Source organism: Mus caroli, unplaced genomic scaffold, assembly GCF_978045245.1.
Source record: "Mus caroli unplaced genomic scaffold, Mus_caroli_1 scaffold_3, whole genome shotgun sequence".
Classification (NCBI taxonomy): domain Eukaryota; kingdom Metazoa; phylum Chordata; class Mammalia; order Rodentia; family Muridae; genus Mus; species Mus caroli.
Window position 1 is genome coordinate 62,544,143 of NW_028227258.1, and position 19,683 is coordinate 62,563,825.

Consider the following 19,683-nt stretch of genomic DNA (forward strand, 5'->3'; position numbering starts at 1 on the left):
TGGAAATAAAAGTTCACAGTCTATTTATTTAATGGAAATACAAGAAACAATTACATTGCATACGCCTGGAAACTAGCATTATGTAAAGGATGCTGAGTTCTGCTGAATAATCAAGCATCAGTTAGACCCTTCTGGACCAAGCCTGCCAAAAGGATACAACTCAGCCTTTAGTACAAACCTTAAATCCCTCTGGCTGGAATACAGGTATGTGTTTAGTACACATCTTTAATCCCCAACAATGAACATAAATTAGTTTGTAGACAGAAGCACCCATGATTGAAAGTGACATCAAATTAAAAGGCACACAAAGTGGTGAATTAGAGAAAGATTTGATAGAATGAGTAAGAGGTAGGATATGTCCACCTCTCACTAGAAAAGACAGAAAAGAAGAGACTACTTGATGTAGAACCACAGGGAAAAAAGAGGAAAGAGAGAGCAGAGAAGGAGGCAGTTTTACTGAGTGAGTTTTACAGACAGAGCTTAAAGAAAAAACAAGCTAGACACAGGTGAAGACAGAACTACCCAGAGAATGGTGAGCCAGAATATTAAAGAGATTCCAGAATTAGCTTGAGGACAAGCAGAGCAAAAAGTCAGAGGCAGAGAGCAAAGTTAGACTGCGTAAGTCACCTTGGAGAAGAGTTTGAGTCAGAACTAGCCAGCCAGAAATCAAGAAGAGCTAGGATATTTTGAGCTCATTCAATCTCATGTCTAAGAGGATGAACACATTCTAGGCACTGATTCAATGCTAAGGAGGCTAGAAGCTTCCAGTACAAGGTCTGAGTAAGCACACTGAGGCAGTATCCCTCAGAGACAACAATGACACTAGGCAAATAACAGGTACTTTTACAATGCCAAGTTCTTCTCAAAATTCAAGCACACGTCAAACCCTCTTGAACCAAAGCAGCAATGACCTCTAAGAGGTTTTACTGACAGAAACTCTTCCCTCAGCAAGCACATTTGGGTCCAGTACACTGAACCAATGTCTTTGAAAGAACTCAGAGGCAATTCTGAAGTTTTACACAATGAAGTCTGGGATCAAGCAGCACAGAGTCTCTTGGAGTTTCCTTTCTCAGATTAATTACCTCAACATTTGAGTTGAGCTTCATTGGGAATTCTTAGAGTAAAAGTGATACCGAGACAAACCTAAGAGGAATGGTTTCTGGCCCACTTGTGAGACCTTCTTCACATTTGAAATAGCACTGCTTACATTGAAAATGTAGTGTCTACTGTCAACACATCTTTGGCATTCTGCTCTTTTGCTCTCCCACCAATCATGTGCTGATATATGCTTGTGACTTTGTAAGAATTCTCTAGCCTGAATCTGGAGTCAAATTATCTCTAGCCTAACCACATCATGGTGAACCACAAACCAGAGAGCAAAGGTAGAACCAGGGCTGCACTGTTGCCTTCAGTGACACCCTACTAGAGCTTCTCAGTGTCATCCCCGGCATTCAGGTTTGTGGCACCCTAAGAATCAGTGTCCTAAATATATTGTGTGGCTGCAAAGATGACTAAGTGGTTAAGAGTAGTTGGTAGTCTTACAGCAGACCAATGTCCTGTCAACAGCACACACATGGCAGTTCACAAATGTGGGGGTGTGGGAAGCAAGCTCTTATGTTAAAAGAAATAATGGGGAGTTGAATCTGGAGCCATTTTGAGCTACCATGACCGGTAACATAGATTTAGATAGCTCAAAATGCTACATTCCAGCATAGAAGCAATTTCACAGGATTGTTTTCATTTAACAGAACAAGAAAGTTAAAATCAACGCAATGTGAAAATTCATTGGTGAGCTTACCAGAAGGGTAGGTACAGCAAGATGTGCAACCTATTCTATAGACCTAAGATGCTAGCTAATGACATTCCTGGCTCTTGGACTAGTAGAAGTTAATATTCTGCTAATTGAATGGAGTCTAGGAATTTTGTACTTATTGTCACAAGATGTAAGTTCCAAATTAATAGCTTATTTGTTAACAAGAGATGTTAGTTCAAATGCAAAGTGGGAAAAAGAATGGATGTTCCATAAAGCTAACTAGCTAAAGATAAATAATTAGCCCCTAACCCACTAATTCCACTGGAAAACTCCTAGAGTTGATAAATACTTAAAGCAAATAGCAGGATAGGAAATTAACACACAAAATCAGTAGCCTCCTATATTCAAATGACAAATAAACCGAGAAAAATATTCTGGGAAGCAAAACACTTCCCAGTAACCCTAAATAAGATAAAATATCGTACAGTAACTCTAACCAAGCAAGTGAAAGATTGTATTATAGACTTCACTCTGGGCTCAGTGTGGACATTCAGTACCAACAGGCTGGGAGCTTTTTCCATGCAGGTATGTGCCACCTTTTGAAATGGCATTCATATTTGGTCACCTATGATATTCTCAGTCAAGAACCTCATAATGGAGTCACAAAATAAATAAACTTTTCTTAATGTTTTAAATAAATTCTCAATTTGTGTTGGGCTGCATTTATAGCTTTTCTTGACCACATGGGTACATGGGCTATAGATTGAACAAGTCTTAGAGTATTTCTGCCATACACTCTAAAGACCTTTTACTCATCTACTGTTGTCAATCTAAACAATGAAACAAAAAAAACCCATCAGACTATTGCATAAAATAATGATATTTCCTTTAGAAGAACATGTGCATTCTCTGCAGTGAACTGTAAGATAAATAGTTGACACTAAGAAAAGGATGTAAAATTGGTATAAAAAAAGGTATTATGTTTAACACACTGAAAGAACACTCTTTGGCTGGGTATTGATTAACTTTTCTTGTACACTTGACTTAACATGAAGGCATCTAGAAAGAGGAAACCTCTATTTGAGAATTGTCTTCATTTAATTATTAATCATTGTCTTCATTATTAACTGATGAAGGAGGGCCCAACATCCTAAGCTTGTTTGTAGCTGAACAGTTAGACATTACTAGAAACTGATGTATCAAACAAGGAGTAGAAGCCTTGTGCCACTTTTTCTTTCCTCCGCCTGTGCATCACTTCCTCTGTATCCTTTATAAATGTGACCCTGGGTTTCTGAAGTCAGAGCACTGAAGCTGAGAAAACTAACTATATACAGTGAGAATTTTTAGAAATAACATATGTGGGAGGTTTCTCATAAGCACAGGTAAGACAATCCAGAGTTTGTAATTAGAATCTAAGGTGAGAGAGACAACCTTTGGGCACAGACTAATGCAGTGCCTCAGGGTAAAAGATAACCTAAGATAGAGATTGCATATCTGGTGTCCAGTGCATATGTGTACTCTGGTTTAGATTTTATGTTTGTCCTTGCTTCTTATAGAACATCCCACAAGATTTGGGGTCAGAGAAGTGATGTCTTATGAGAGGAATGGGTGAAGTTAGCTTCAGGACATTTTTTTCTACTATGTAAGTGTAGTAGCAATTCCTTGACCCTGTACACATTGAATCAGTCCACAGGAGTACCTTATATCACATCTGCACCCTCAACTATCTGATTCCTGTGTTGACCATGCCTGGGTGGAGCTGCCTGGTGACAGGAGCAGGAGGGTTTCTTGGCCAGAGGATTGTCCGAATGTTGGTGCAGGAGGAAGAGCTGCAGGAGATCAGAGCCCTGTTCAGGACCTTCAGTCGAAAACACAAAGAGGAATTGTCCAGTAAGTGATATAGGGGCTGGGGGACATGGATGGGGTGAAAGGAGGGCTCTCTTGTCTGCAGCCTAAAAATCAGGTGGATCTATTAACAACATTCACAATTGGAACAGCACAAAAGTCACTGTATAGTTGGATAAAGTGAATTCAGGCCTCACCCACAACTGGTCATGAGCAGGTCCTGGGCCTAAACGTCTTCTCCTATTTAGACATTACAGATCAGTTTTCTCTTTTACTCGAAGCTCTTTTGTGTCCTAAATGGAATAGAATTGTCAGTATTTACAATATATTGCAATATTTTGTAACTCTAACGAAAGATTATTGAACTAGAGACCTTAGCAATGGGTCTCAGACTCTTTTATGTTCCTAATCGGCTTCATATTTAATTTTTATTAAAGACTAGAGAGAGACTGCAGTTCATAACAGGAAGTACTTATAATATTAGGGTACATTTAGGAAGGCTGTAGGAAAGGAGAGTGAAGAAGGGAAGAGGAGGATTAGAGAGCACAAAGTATGGGCCAGTAGGACTTGATATGTGTCATCAGGAACCATCCAATGCCTTTCAAAGCATTCCTCCTCTCTGCCATTTCCTCTCAAAGAAAGGGACTGAGTGCTTTGCTAGACAGGTACTTTTTTTGTTGCTGTTGTCTCTTCCCACACCCAGGCCCAAGGTTAAGCACTGAGTTGATAGTGCAAGTTCCCAGCTGCTCCATTCTCTCATCCTTCGGTGAGGTAGCTATTGAAGGGCTTCAGCTCTGAGTGAGAGACCATTATATATGCCACATCTTCCTCCACACTCTCCAGAGTTAATTTACACCTATTGCTTGGATCCCATCCACCCATCACTTGACTTTGTCAGTTTAAGTCTGGATCAAATCACCTATCAGACATCCCATAGTTTGATTTTTGATTGTCCATCCTCCCCAAGATAAGCCTCATCCTGGAGAAGATCTGACTAGGTCCTATGAAGAAGGAAGGTGATGGAAGCATGTCTTACTTAATTTTCTGTTGCTAAGATAAAACCCTTTGCAAGGCCATTTATAGAAAGTAGAGATTATGGACACTTACAGTTTCAGAGAGTTAGAACCAATGGCCATCATGGCAGGGAGCATGGCAGCAGACTGATGGGCATGACATTGCAGCAGTAGCTGAGAGATCATATCTAGATCCACAACCACAAGGCAGAGAATGAAGTGGGATTGATACAAGTCTTTGGAAACCTCAATGACTACTTCTAAAGTCAAACCTCCTCCAACAAGGCCACACCTCCTAACATTTCCAACAACTTGGGACCAAGTATTCAGAAATATGAACCTACTGAGTTGTTCTCATTCAAATCACAAGTCTATGTTGAAACCCTCAGAACACATTTGGGGTTTGGAAAGAGTAGTTCATATTTATCTAAAGTTCATTGTCAAGTTTAATTTCAAATGTTTGTATAATTAGCAACTGAAGATACTGAACCAGTATTGTTGGGTTAAAAGGAAGATTGTTCAGAGTTTTCAGATGCAACAGTTTCAAAAATTTAAAAGAAACACACAGGCTTCTAATTTTATAGTAGTTTTGAGTCCTACACCCCTATATTTTCATACAATTAAATTTTTCAGGGAATTATAAACTAATTAATTTAATTATGTTTAAAGCTTAGAGTAATGTTGTACTAGAATTATAACATAACATACATTCTAATATACCAGATATCCTGAGACTTATAAACACTTGGAATATATACAAATACATATGCTCAAATACAGGTCTTACATACATGCACCTTGTACTTGCAGGACCTTCTGAGATGCCAAAGTTAATAGTAAATCAAAAGTATTTAGGGGCTAGAGAGATGGCTCAGCGGCTAAGAGCACTGGATGCTCTTCATGGAACCTGGGTTCAATTTTTCAGCACCAATATCACAGCTAACAATTATCTGCAAATCCAGTTCTAGGCAATACATCAATGCACATAACAAAAAAATGTATAAATCTTTTTTAAAACATAAAAATAATTTAATTGTTACTTTGGAAAATATAGAAAGAGTTAAAGTATTTGTTAAAAATTACACAACACAAAAAATATCACAAGAACAGAAAAAATAAATAAATAAAAACACAAAGCACAAGAGGTATACCGAACTCAAGGCTCTGCCAGTACCATGTCTGCCTCCATGTTGCCAAATGATAAAGGACAAACCCTCGGAAACTGTAAGCCAACCCCAAATAAGTGTTTTCCTTTATGAGAGTTTCCCTGGTTATGGTGTCATGTCACTGCAATAGAAACCTTAACTAAGACACTCATCCTTTTCTACTTCAATTCAAGGATTCTCACGGTTGCCTGACAGGAGAAAAGGGCGCAGAGTAAACAAGTATAGCACAGGTTTTCACCTGTCCAAAGAGGACAGCTCTGGATTTCTACTTCTGCCTTTGTCAGGCTATTCTTTAGCTGCATTGTAGATTCAGTTGACCTGTCTATCACACAAGAGTTGATCCAAACCAGCCCTGGGCTTAGAGTTCATGGAGAAGTGACAATGTATTTGAAGGAGGCAGAGGAACATTAGAGCCTTCAATAAGGAGGTGTGTGTCCTGAGGCATGTTCCTGGAGCCTTCTGTGATTCCCCAACCTATGCCTAGGACATCTGTATGCCTGATATCATGACATGGCTGGGAAAGGAAAGAGCAAACTAAGAAAATCATGTGCAAAATATGAAGCTAAAGCCAGGGTGGAGTATTTGTACAGACTGCAGGGGCACATGTTAATTTTGTGAGCTTATTTGTATGACATTGTGATTGCCAGTATCATTCAGTGAATTTCAAAGGAGCCTGAAAACACTGATGTATCCACTGCCATTGGCTTCAAGCCCACAGTGTGGTCCACTTGAGGTTGCCTCATTTACAAGGATCTATCTGATAAGAAATGCTCACCTAAACCCTAATTTGAGTCTATTCTGGGTTCTCTCAGGAACACTCCTATTGCTTCTCTGTAATAGGGCTAAGACTTCATTTATGAACAGCCTAGACACAGAAAGTTTCAAGACCTGTCAGGGCAAAGCTAAAATGTCCATTTTTGTGTCCATCTTCTAGATCCTCCTCACTGGAACTCCAGAGAACATAATCTGGTTAACCTGTTGCTTATCCATATTACTCTTATGTCTTCACACCAGGCAGTTTATTACCTACCCACTAACTGCTGTTACAGCTTCCCCCGGCAGGACTCTAGCTCTGTTTCTCTTTCAAATCCACACATGATTTCCCCATTCCCTATCAATTAAATCCTATTCTCCCTCTTTACATTTTTGTGCCATCACATCTCCAGTTGCTTTAATGCATGTAGGAGTTTCCCATAAATCTCTTTTTATGTGCAAAACACAAATGGCATCTTACTGCTCAGGTGCATGTTCTACAAAGGGATGGGGCAGATATAGATACTTCCTCATTCCCTACAAACACTACATTCTGATTTTTTAGTGTTTATGCTTCCTTCTGTAGAAAGGCCTCCCCCCAGTGTCTTCTTACCATGACTGCCCTTGAAGACCTACATAACTGACACCTGTGTCAGGAAACTTCCATCCCATGCAGAAAGATTCCAAAGACCCTGATTTCTGTCCACAGAGCTGCAGACAAAGGCCAAGGTGACAGTACTGAAGAGAGACATTCTGGATGCCCAGTGCCTGAAGAGAGCCTGCCAGGGCATGTCTGCTGTCATCCACACTGCTGCTGCTGTTGAACCCCTTGGTGCTTCTTCCAGACAGACCATCCTAGATGTCAATCTGAAAGGTACAGTACTCGAGGAAGATATGGAGCTAGTTGGAAAATGAAAATCATAAGACAGGTTGGGGAGGGAAGCACCTAGTTTGGAACATCTGGAGGAAGAGTTTGAACAGGTGGGTAAATGAGGATGTCCCAACAGGATTAGGATAGAAAGAGAAGGGCCAACCATGGGATACCTGCTATGCTCTGAGTAGGTCAGATGCATCTGCACAACAGCCCAGGTTGCAGAACTCAGGACTCTTGTCCTCAGAGTTTAGAAAAAGAAACCAGGCAGAGAGATGAAGAGTGACACCAGGGGTAGTCAGTATGACTGAAAGATTATAAAGCCACACCCATGACACTCCAACTGCCAGGAAAGTTCTCCTGCCTCTATACACCAAAATGGATTGACTCCATCTCCAAATATTTAATGTCTATCAGCCCACTGCATCTACGGAGCAGACACTGAGCTTTTTCTCCCTAGAGAGCCTTCAATGCTGCTCTATATAATCTACCTGGGGGAAAAGGAGCCTGTTTTCTTAACTGCAATTGTATTCCGATTTCCACATTATCATCTCTTCAGATAGGAATTACTTTATTCTTGAAGATCTGTACTAGGCAAAGCTTAGCATCTCTCCTCCTTAGATCCCCGTCCCTTAATGCTTAATGCCTCAGAATGTAGGTTCCATTTGACTTTAAATTAAAATTTTTACCATATAAAATAACTGCACTGAATCCTGAATTCAGTCTTAATAGCACCACTATATTCCAAGATCCTTCCTTCCATGTATCCTCTCTGGAACCTCCAAAGGAATTAACTAGTTTTTGGTTTTCTAAATCAACTAATCATTTCAGCATGCACATATCCACACTACAAGGATCCCTTTTAGTTCTGCATAACTACCTCTGTCTCATCCTCCCTGTAGGGTGGTGCTATAGGGAATCACGTTCCCATCTCTGTATTAATTCTGACTTCATGAGGAAAATACACCAGCCTTAGATATCTAATGATGAGAGTACACTGCATCCCCATATGTAGTGGTACACATCTGTAATCCTAGCACTCAGGACTCTGAATCAGAACAATCATGCCTTCAAGCTCAGTCTGGGCTCTATACTAGGTCTCCATGTGGAAAATAAAATACAGTAAAAATACATATTGCCCATACACTATGGACAATACACCAGAGTGGGTGTAATGATAATTCTGATAATTTTAAACCCCACTGTTCTATAATCTAGTAAAATGCATGATGATTAGTAACTCTTTGCTTTCATTTGGTGAGGGAGTCCTTTTTAAATAAATTTTTATGGTTTCTGGGAATCAAAGCAAAGGCTCAATCACTGAGCATTATTCCCAAACTAATGTATTGATGTCACTTTTTAAAAAACATAAAGGAACACCTTTCCAGAAGAAAAATCTAGAGACATATTTTCCAAGTTAAAAAGGCAGCTTAGTTGTTGTCAGCTTGACACACAGTAGTCACCAGGAAAGAAGGAACTTCTACTGAGGAATTTCTCAGGGAGAAAATTGGCCTGTGGGTGCTTCTGTGGGTTATTTTCTTGGTTAGTGATAGATATGAGAGGGCTGGAATGGATATGAGACTGCCCACTTGGCTGTGTCAAGGCTGCGTAAGAGGTTCTGGGTTATATTATGTAACAACTTAAACAATCATGGGATGCAAGGGAATAGCATTGAGACTTCTGCCTTTGTTCTAAACAGTGACTTTTCTCAGTAATGAACTGTAATTTTGACATATGAGCCCTACAAACCCTTCCTTCCTCCAAGTTCCTTTGGACATGGTGTTAAACAGAGCAATAGAAAGTAAATTAGGACAGTGTCTCACTGGTAGGGACCTTGTCTAACATGTGAAAGAGCCTAGGTTACAGCCCTAGTATTTAAAAAAATAAGGTACAAAAACACACATGGATATTCAGAGAGGAAGACAGACAGAGAGCCTTATGAATTAAGAAACCTCAATTTGTAAATCTGGAATTCTCTCCTTTCCAGAATATACATGTCACCTCTATTAATTTCAGAGTGAATATTTCTTATAGAATAGTAGGTTTGAGTCACTATCAGGTGGTAATACATTTAGCCTCTGTTGGCCCTGGGATGGATACCAGTCTGACCCCATTGCGACAGTGGCCCTTTGACTTATTTCCTAGCAATGATTGTGAGCTTCCTATGAGCAGGTACTCAGCTCCTATTGGATGCTTGTGTGGAAGCCAGCGTGCCAACATTCATCTACAGCAGCTCGGTGATTGTGGCTGGACCAAAATTGCCATGAGGAAGAGCATCATGAAAGCACATGGCCTGATCCATACCCATACAGCAAAAAGATGGCTGAGAAGGCAGTGCTGGCAACAAATGGGAGACTCATGAAAAATGGTGGCACTTTGCATACTTGTGCCTTAAGACTCCCTTTCATCTATGGGGAAGAATGCCAAGTCACTTCAACCATTGTGAAAACAGCACTGAAGAACAACAGCATAATTAAGAAAACTGCCACATTTTCCATAGCCAACCCAGTGTATGTGGGCAATGCAGCCTGGGCTCACATTCTGGCTGCCAGAAGCCTACTGGACCCCAAGAAGTCCCCAAGCATCCAAGGAGAGTTCTATTATATCTCAGATGACAGCCCTCACCAAAGCTATGATGATTTAAACTACACCCTGAGCAAGGAGTGGGGCCTATGCCTTGATTCCAGCTGGAGCCTTCCTCTGCCCCTGCTCTACTGGCTTGCCTTCCTGCTGGAATCTGTGAGCTTCCTGCTACGTCCAGTCTACAACTATAGGCCACCCTTTAACCGCCTCTTGATCACAATACTAAATGGCATGTTTACCATTTCCTATAAGAAAGCTCAGCGCGATCTGGGCTATGAGCCACTTGTCAGCTGGGAGGAAGCCAAGCATAAAACCTCAGAGTGGATCGGAACACTAGTGAAGCAGCACAGGGAGACACTACACAATAAGTCACAGTGATATGTGGAGGGCGAGGACATGGCCCTGGGTGTTATCAGGTTCTCCAGAGAGGGACTTAGAAACAACTCAACTCTTAACAATTCCATTTTATGCACTGCCCAACTTGTTTTTGGGTCACCAGCAACCTTGCAAGTCACTGGCCCAGTCATACATCATCAGTCCTAAGCACTTGCCCAGTAATGCACAGGCTGTTGTGACTCAGCTGCTGTGACCCAAGAATCTGTGGCTGGTACTGAATTGCCTAGAACCTCTTGTAGGATAGAATTTCATCAGGACTTCCACATCTCCCTTCCATGTACCAAAGCATTGCCTTTCTTGGAACATTTTGATACCTTTATGAAGCTCAAAGAACAATAAAATGTTTTAATGCTTAATGTGGAAAAGGGGTGTGTTTGGTCACTCCAGTGGCCAGCTTTCTTTTCTTTTTTTTTTTAATTTTTAATATTTTTATTACATATTTTCCTCAGTTACATTTCCAATGCTATCCAAAAGTCCCCCATAGCGCCCCCCACTTCCCTACCCACCCATTCCCATTCTTTTGGCCCTGGCATTCCCCTATATTGGGGCATATAAAGTTTGCAAGTCCAATGGGCCTCTCTTTCCAATGATGGCCGACTAGGCCATCTTTCGATACATATGCAGCTAGAGACAAGAGCTGCGGGGTTCTGGTTAGTACATCATGTTGTTCCGACAATAGGATTGCAGATCCCTTTAGCTCCTTGGGTACTTTCTCTAGCTTCTCCATTGGGAGCCCTGTGATACATCCAATAGCTGACTGTGAACATCCACTCCTGTGTTTGCTAGGCCCAGGCATCGTCTCACAAGAGACAGCTATATTTGGGTCCTTTCAGCAAAATCTTGCTAGTGTATGCAATGGTGTCAGCGTTTACAAGCTGCTTATGGGAAGGATCCCTGGATACGGCAGTCTCTAAATGGTCCATCCTTTCATCACAGCTACGAACTTTGTCTCTGTAACTCCTTCCCTGGGTGTTTTGTTCCCAATTCTAAGAAGGGGCACAGTGTCCACACTTTGGTCTTCATTCTTCTTGAGTTTCATGCGTTTAGTAAATTGTATCTTATATCTTGGGTATCCTAAGTTTTGGGCTAATATCCACTTATCAGTGAATACATATTGTGTGAGTTCTTTTGTGATTGTGTTACCTCACTCAAGATGATGCCCTCCAGGTCCATCCATTTGGCTAGGAATTTCATAAATTCATTCTTTTTAATAGCTGAGTACCATTGTGTAAATGTACCATAATTTCTGTATCCATTCCTCTGTTGAGGGACATCTGGGTTCTTTCCAGCTTCTGGCTATTATAAATAGGGCTGCTATGAACATAGTGGAGCATGTGTCCTTTTTACCGGTTGGGACATCTTCTGGATATATGCCCAGGAGAGGTATTGCTGGATCCTCCGGTAGTACTATGTCCAATTTTCTGAGGAACCGCCAGACTGATTTCCAGAGTGGTTGTACAAGCTTGCAATCCCACCAACAATGGAGGAGTGTTCCTCTTTCTCCACATCCTCGCCAGCATCTGCTGTCACCTGAATTTTTGATCTTAGCCATTCTGACTGGTGTGAGGTGGAATCTCAGGGTTGTTTTGATTTGCATTTCCCTGATGATTAAGGATGTTGAACATTTTTTCAGGTGCTTCTCTGCCATTCGGTATTCCTCAGGTGAGAATTCTTTGTTCAGTTCTGAGCCCCATTTTTTAATGGGGTTATTTGACTTTCTGGTGTCCACCTTCTTGAGTTCTTTATATATATTGGATATTAGCCCCTTATCTGATTTAGGATAGGTGAAGATCCTTTCCCCAGCTTTCTTTTCTATATCCAGTTAAGTCCATAGTCAGTGTTGGTGAACCTGACTCCTACTTAGTTGGGCACAAGCCTGGGACAACCATCTAATCTAGGGTGCTTCAGTTCAGCATTGCCAGATCACAGACCGAATCTTGCTCCTTGTCTTAGGAAATTAAAACTCGCCTCCCTCTGAGTGGTTGAGCTCACACTGGTTGTAGGGGGTGGGAGCAGGGTACAGCACAACCCTAGAGCATAGTCTATACCTCTAGGGCAAGTCTACCTCCTTTCTAACAACAAGACTTTCTAGAACCAAAAGAAGCCTTGAGAAGTACCCAGGAGGTCATGGGCACCATAACAAACAGCCCCTGGCTGAAGGAATGATCTGAGAGTCTCCTTAAAATGAACATCCCCCCCCCTCCGAAAACGTATTTACTATTGAGCCATAGTGTGAAAATCTACTATCCGTGGCTCTAAATGCAACTGCCTGCCCCTCTTGTTTCTTCCATTTCCCATCTTCTTTCTCTTTTTTTCCTTCTATTGACTTAGCCTCTTTCACTGTTCCTCTCCCTCTCCCTCTCCCTCTCCCTCTCCCTCTCCCTCTCCCTCTCCCTCTCCCTCTCCCTCTCCCTCTCCCTCTCCCTCTCCCTCTCCCTCTCCCTCTCCCTCTCCCTCTCCCTCTCCCTCTCCCTCTCCCTCTCCCTCTCCCTCTCTCTCTCTCTCTCTCTCTCTCTCTCTCTCTCTCTCTCTCTCTCTGCCTACTCTGTCTATTGTAGTGATCAGGACTGTTAGGTTTGGTTTGCTGTATAGAACTTCAGCATGGGTAGCCTCCTGACTGTGGTATGGGAGCTCAGTTCTAATCTATACACGTTACGTCCCATAAACAGTACTTAATATGGGGTAAGAAAGACATTTTGATGTTGGGTGAGATTTTACTTCTGTCTATGATATCATATGACAGGCAGGTGACTTAACTGCCTGTAAACCAGTTCCATGGATTCTGAAACTCTCTTCTGCCCTCTGAGGGTAACAGACATGTATCTACTAAGTGCACAGACATATATGCTGTCAAAACACCCATATACACATAAGCAGACAGATAGATAATTGATGGATTGACAGGCAGAAAGACAGACAGACAGAGAGGGAGAGGGAGAGGGAGAGGGAGAGGGAGAGGGAGAGGGAGAGGGAGAGGGAGAGGGATTGGGAGAGGGAGAGGGAGAGGGATTGGGAGAGGGAGAGGGAGAGGGAGAGGGAGAGGGAGAGGGAGAGGGAGAGGGAGAGGGAGAGGGAGAGGGAGAGGGAGAGGGAGAGGGAGAGGGAGAGGGAGAGGGAGAATGTTCTATGGTATAAAAGGAGGAGTTACCTGTTTCTGGAAATAAAAGTAAATTTCAAGGGAGATCTCTAACCACAGATTGTTATACATTTGTGTTTTGACTCCTGCATCCATAAATTCTTTGTGATGGACAGTCAGTGAAGATATACCTGCAGCATGCAGGGGAAGGGAAAATCTTCAGGAATCACCTGCAAGAGCTCAAGTGGAGCTCACCACTGGACATCCAGGTTGTGGGCAGCTAAAAGCTGCAACACATACAACCCAGGCACCTTGCAAAGAGTGAGCATCCATCTGCCCTGGGGAAACTGAACACCTTCCCCAAGCCTGTTCTCTTAGCTCAGAAGAAAATGGGACTGGTGGGGAATGAATGGATCTTCCCTCTTGATATTTAGCCTACTTGAAATCCCTTCTTGATCCACTGAGCCAGTTTCTCAGAGGAAAGCAGCCTCCCAAGCTCTAGCAAAGGTGAGTGGAAAGAAAGGAGAGTGAACTGGTTTGTGTATGTGGCTCGATAAGGCCTTAGAATGCTTTGGATAACAAAGGTCTCCTTCCTTAATCAACCTGGGCACAGTGGTTGGTGGCAGTTAGGGTGCCAACACACAAGAGTCACTACAGGCAAATCGTCACAAGGGGGCAGTAAAGGTCCAGAAAGAATGGCAGCAGCCCAGTTCAAAGTAACCCTTTTTTCCTTTCCCCTGCATTCTGTGCTCTTTGAGTAAGGAAAGTGCTCACACATGGGTATAAGTGTGATATACCTATGGGTGAAGATAAGGGAACTGAACAGAAGGTGTATGCGAAAGCTCAGATGACAGGAGGAACTTGAGAAGCAGAGCCAGGTGAGTCCATGCAGGGAGGGCAGCCTGAGGCTGCTGCAAAGGGGGTCAGTGTGCAGGTGGGGAAGGAGGAGAGCCAGGGCTATGAAAAGGCCAAGATACCACTTCAGCAAGGTTTTCTGAGAGTCATGACGTGTCTCAGGTGCCAGACAGAACTGGACCCTAGATAGGGGTGGCCTCTGGGAACCTAGGAGATCCAAAAACTGGAGTGATTAAATGCCATCTTCTGGAGAGTGGCAGGATACCAAAGGCTTGATCTTTGATCTTCAAATCCAGGAGTGTGTGCTTTAGGCAGTAGAATGAGTGTAGCTCAAGGAAGAGAATGAGTGAGTGAGTGAGTGAGTGAGTGAGTGAGTGAGTGAGTGAGTGAGTACTGCTGTTCACATGGGTGTGAAATCCTTAACAAGATGTGGGAGGTTACATTGATATATCTGTCTCCGGTTGAAATGAGTCCTAAGTTTATACCTCATCAAAATCAGAACTTTCAGAAACCTTGGTATGAGCTTTGATTTTAAAGAAACATGATCTGATGGGAAAAAATATCCAGGCAGTGGTGGCACATGCCTTTAATCTCAGCACTTGAAAGACAGAGACAGAGAACTCTTTATAACTCGCCTGGTCTACAAGGTGAGTGCCAAGACAACCAGGGCAACTTAGAGAAAACCTGTCTCAGAAAAAGGGGAGGAGGAGGAGGAGGAGGAGGAGGAAGAGGGGGAGGAGGGTAAGAAGAGGAGAAGTTGGAGTAGTGATATGAAAACTAAGAAAATGTATGTTATGCTGAACCTGGGGCCTCCTGCCTGTTGTCCATCTCTGACTCAGACTTATGGTTTATTACAGACATGTGACATCTCATAGGGGCTCTAGACAGGATGTTGCATAGAGTTGAGGGAAAGGTCAAGACCAAAGGATGTCTTATTCTCCCTGGAGTAGAGAAGTGAGTAGTGCATGAGTCAGGAGCTGGAACCCAGGCCCTACTCACTATGCTATGGAAGGCAGTGAGTACTGAGCTTCAGCTTCCTGGAAAGCCTTCTGGAGCAAAAGGAGTAAATGAGATGTGCACATCTATTCTTAATCAAGATAGGAAAAACATGAGCCAGAAGAAAGCTCTAGGGAGCAGATGTAGCAAGCAGGTCCCATGGATATGTTTGCTGCTCTCAGCTCTTTGCTGCATTTGTGGTGTAACCAGCCTCTTAAGTCCCTGCCTTGATTTCCACAGAATGATGGACTGTAACCTGAGATTGCTCATAGAACAAATAAACTCTTTTCTCCTGAAACTGCTCCCGGTCAGGGCATTTGTCACAGCAACAGAAATGAAGCTAGGATCTAAGCATCCAGTCCCATCCCCTGGAAGTCCTAATCCTGCCTACTCTCCCTCCTCTCTGTCAGCTTAGCTTTGCTGCAGTCATCAACATTCCTTGCTCCAGTCTCCACCCCCCACCAAGGCCTTACTGCCTAGATAGGCATCCATGACATCCTTATTCCATCCCTGGATCACTCAGTTGGATGGTTCATCAATACATTGAAACTTGAAGATTCCTACACACATTGGGCAAGGCTGGACACAGTGTCCCTTCTACTTACAAGGTTCTGTCTGGCCTAATAGCCCATCCTCTCATTTCCACCACCTGCTAGAAGGTCTCCTTTCACTGCCCTCTATCTTGTGCATATCTAATTACATTGCCTGTGTTGATTCCTTTATCCCACTCCTCCTCTACAAAGCCCTGTGCTGAGGGTAAAGTCAGCATAAGTGCAAGGTGTGTGCGTGTATGTGTGTGTGTGTGTGTGTGTGTGTGTGTGTGTGTGTGTGTGTGTGTCTCCCAAATCATATGCATGCCACCAATGCTTGACCAAGATGGCATACAAGAAGGAAGGGAAGGGAGGAGAGAAGAGGAAAGAGGGTGGGAGAGAGGGGAGGGCAGGAAGCAAGGAAAGATGAGGGAGGAAGGAAAACAAATTTAAAAAAATGAACAGAGACAATAAGATATAACAAAAAGCCACTGGAGGAGGCAAATGAAGGAAGGAGAGGGAAACAGACAGTTCTGGGTGACAAAGGAAAATATGACTTCAACAAAAGTCATTTCAACTTTTCCCTGATTCTGAAGAAGTCATCATTGTGAGAATAGGAGGAAGGAGACGCACTGGAGGCCTGTTGGGAAGAAGTACTCATTCATACAGTTACCTGTAAAGGAGAGAGGGAGGGAGAGTGCAGGAGAGAGGTAGGGGGGTAGGAGGGAGGGGACAGGAGAGGGAGGGAGGAGAGAGGGTGCAGAAGGGAAGGAGGGGACAGGAGGGAGGTAGGGGGCAGGAGGGTAGGGACAGGAGGGAGGGAGGGAGAGGAGGGAAGGAGGGGGCAGAAGGGAGAGGGCAGGAGAGAGGAAGGGGGCAGGAGGGAGCAGGCAGGAAGGAGGGGGCAGGAGGGAGGTACAGGAGGGAGGGAGAAGGCAAGAGGGAGGGAAGGTAGAAGTCAGTGACTCTGAAAGGGGAGCAGCAGCTGCTCAGGTTAATGTTTCATGCTGGGTCAGGCTTGGTGACAAAGACAGCTCTGTTTCCCCTTTGGCTTCCCATGGCCTTGCTGAGCATGGAAAGCCTCTGGGTTATCTGAACAAGGTGACTGTGCATGTCAAAGGATAAGGTGATAAATTCTCATAATTCCATTTCTGCCTTGAAGATCTCTTTCCTGGCAACTGAGTTGGTAATTTTATGTGGCTAGGACCACACCAGCTAGGACATTTCAGCAAAAGTTTAGTCTAGCTGGTGAGTTCACTTGGGTGTTCTCAGCCACCACTTAGACACATTATTCTGCACAGGAAACTTTGTTATGGGATTCCAGGGTGAATATCATACTCTTCCCTTCTCAGTAACTATTTTTTCAGGGATCTTTCTTCAAACTCACCACCATTCCCACACTGATGGAGACCAGCACTGAAGGAGAAAACATTGCCAGTAGTCCAAAGGCACATTAGACTCAATGCTGTGCAGAGTCACTAATAAGAATGTGCAAACTATTTATACCTCAGTTATGAACCAATCTTAGGGTGATCTGGGATCTACCTAATGTCCTCATGCAAGAGTCAGCACCTTCAGGAGATGCAAGTATACATAAGCTTAAGCCCTAGGGAGACCACATCATGAGTGAGCTTATGGGTAGTGAGTTTGCCTTGACCTACTTGAAAACATGCTCTGGGCCTTTCAACTTAGCAAAAGAGTGTACGTTCTTCTTGTGGTTGTTGTTGTTGTTGTTGTTGTTGTTGTTTCAGAAGCCCACAGTTGAGAAGCTTTGGAGATTTTAAGGAGTTGGACATTTTCAAAACGTTTTAATTTCTTAAAGTCTTTAAAATTATACTGTTTTATGTTGTGACATTAACACACTATTGAAAACAAACAAGAAGGAAAATACTGTTTTAATTGTTTTAAATGCATTTGTGTATCAAGGACAAGAGATGAATTGTGCTGGTTAGGTATTTTGGTTTTTTGTTTCTTTGTTTGTTTGTTTTGATTTTTTCTATTTGACACAAGGTAGAGTCACCTGAGAAGTGGGAACTTTGAAAAAAAATGCCTGTAAAAGATTGGCCAGTGGGCAAGTCTGTGGGACAGTTTTTTGATTAATGATCGATGGGTAAGAGACCAGCTCACTATGGTTGGTGCCATCCTAGGGCAGGTAGTCCTGAGTCAAAAAGATACGCAGAGCAAGACCCAAGGAGCAAGCCAGTAAGCAACATTCCTCCATGGCCAGCCTCTGCTTCAGTTCCCACCTCTAGGTTTTTACCCTGATTTCCTTTCATGGTGAGCTGTGATTAAAGCAAGGAAGTCATGTAAAACCTCTCCTCCCCAAGTTGTATTTGGCCTGGTCATGGTGTTTTATCACAAACACAGAAAGCAAGTTAGGACATAGATGTGTGCATACATACATATACTGATTAAGCAAATAAGTGGTTTTGAATCAGTGTCTTACTACTTAGACCAGGTTAGTCTCACATTAGCATTCATCCCTTAGCAGCCTCTTGTACCATGCTAACTGCACCCCCTCTAGATTGTACTTTTAAAAGTGTGATAAGAGATATTTTAGGATTATGGTCCTTGTGATTTCTGCCACAATTATTCAACTGTGCATGAACATCTCTGCAGTCAGTTTGTGTGGATAGTGTAGGTGAAACTGCATTCCAGTAAAATTTCACTTACGGAGAGTCAAGTGTATGACACATAATAAAGAAGGATGATATGATAAAATACTGGTAGGGATTTAATGACAAATAGCTCATATTGGTTGCTGGATGCCAGGATTCTGTTCAAGGAACCTGAAACATGAAAACAGGGCAGTAGTCAAATAAACAAGCACACTCACAGAATCTGGTACTCTTGGGATCATCAAATTATGTACTATTTTATGAAACAGATGTAAAATAGCACTAAAATGGAAAGTGTGCACAAGCTGGGCAGTGGTGCCCATGCTTTAATCCCAGCACTTGGGAGGCATAGGCACGCAGATTTCTGAGTTCAAGGCAAGCCTGGGATACATAGTGAGTTCTAGGACAGCCAGGACTACACACAGAAACCCTGGCTTGAAAAACCAAAAAATAAAGTGTGCACAAACATCAGAAACATAGTTCAGATTGTCTATGAACATTGGGATAGATAGATAGATAGATAGATAGATAGATAGATAGATAGATAGATATTATTTTTCACATATATGTACAGTTACTAGACTGTAAAAGAGACCATGTGGCTCAAAGGATTAAGTGCTCACCTTCTCCTGCCTCAGAACTAAGTCATTTAAGCTCATAAGGTTCTTCAAGTTTTGCTTATTAAAGACAGCAAAAATAGCTAGCTTTTGACCACAATCCCCCAGAAAATAAATAGAACAAATGTCTCCAACTCAGTAATAAGTTGGATCAAGGAATCTTTAATATTTCAAGCATGAAGCACAGTTACAAGAGTATCCTGAAGAAACACGATTTTTCTAGAATAGTGGACAAGAAATAACCACCAAACCCACTCTCTAAAGCTGCAGTTCTGTAAAACATTTGATAATGGTTATCCTATGTGTAGTAATGGCATCAAAAGGTAAAAAAAAAAATGCACATAAATTGGTTAAAAAAATATATGAAGAGCCTTCCAGTTGGTGGTCACCTTGGGTGCAAATTCAGTGGACAGTTCCCAGAGGAGTCTTCACACCACAGGCACTCTAGCACACCCAAGATCGTAGAATCACTGGTAAGTGGAAAGCAACATCTGTTCCAAACCAATTGTAATGGGCCTGTGCCAGCAGCAGGGATGCAGAAAACATGCCTGAGCAGGGGCTCAGGTCCCTTCTGGTCAGCACCAGCTCCAGGACACCTTGGGCATGAACTC

The 19,683-nt window shown here is 42.6% G+C and overlaps 1 pseudogene across 1 annotated transcript; it reads left to right on the forward strand.

Moving 5' to 3' along the window:
* Positions 1-2,924: 2,924 nt before the first annotated feature.
* Positions 2,925-10,736, forward strand: LOC147005493 (NADPH-dependent 3-keto-steroid reductase Hsd3b5-like; annotated as a pseudogene). Its single transcript, XR_015046691.1, has 4 exons — positions 2,925-3,015; positions 3,440-3,643; positions 7,240-7,404; positions 9,574-10,736. The product of XR_015046691.1 is annotated as an NADPH-dependent 3-keto-steroid reductase Hsd3b5-like (transcript).
* The last annotated feature ends 8,947 nt before the right edge of the window (positions 10,737-19,683 follow it).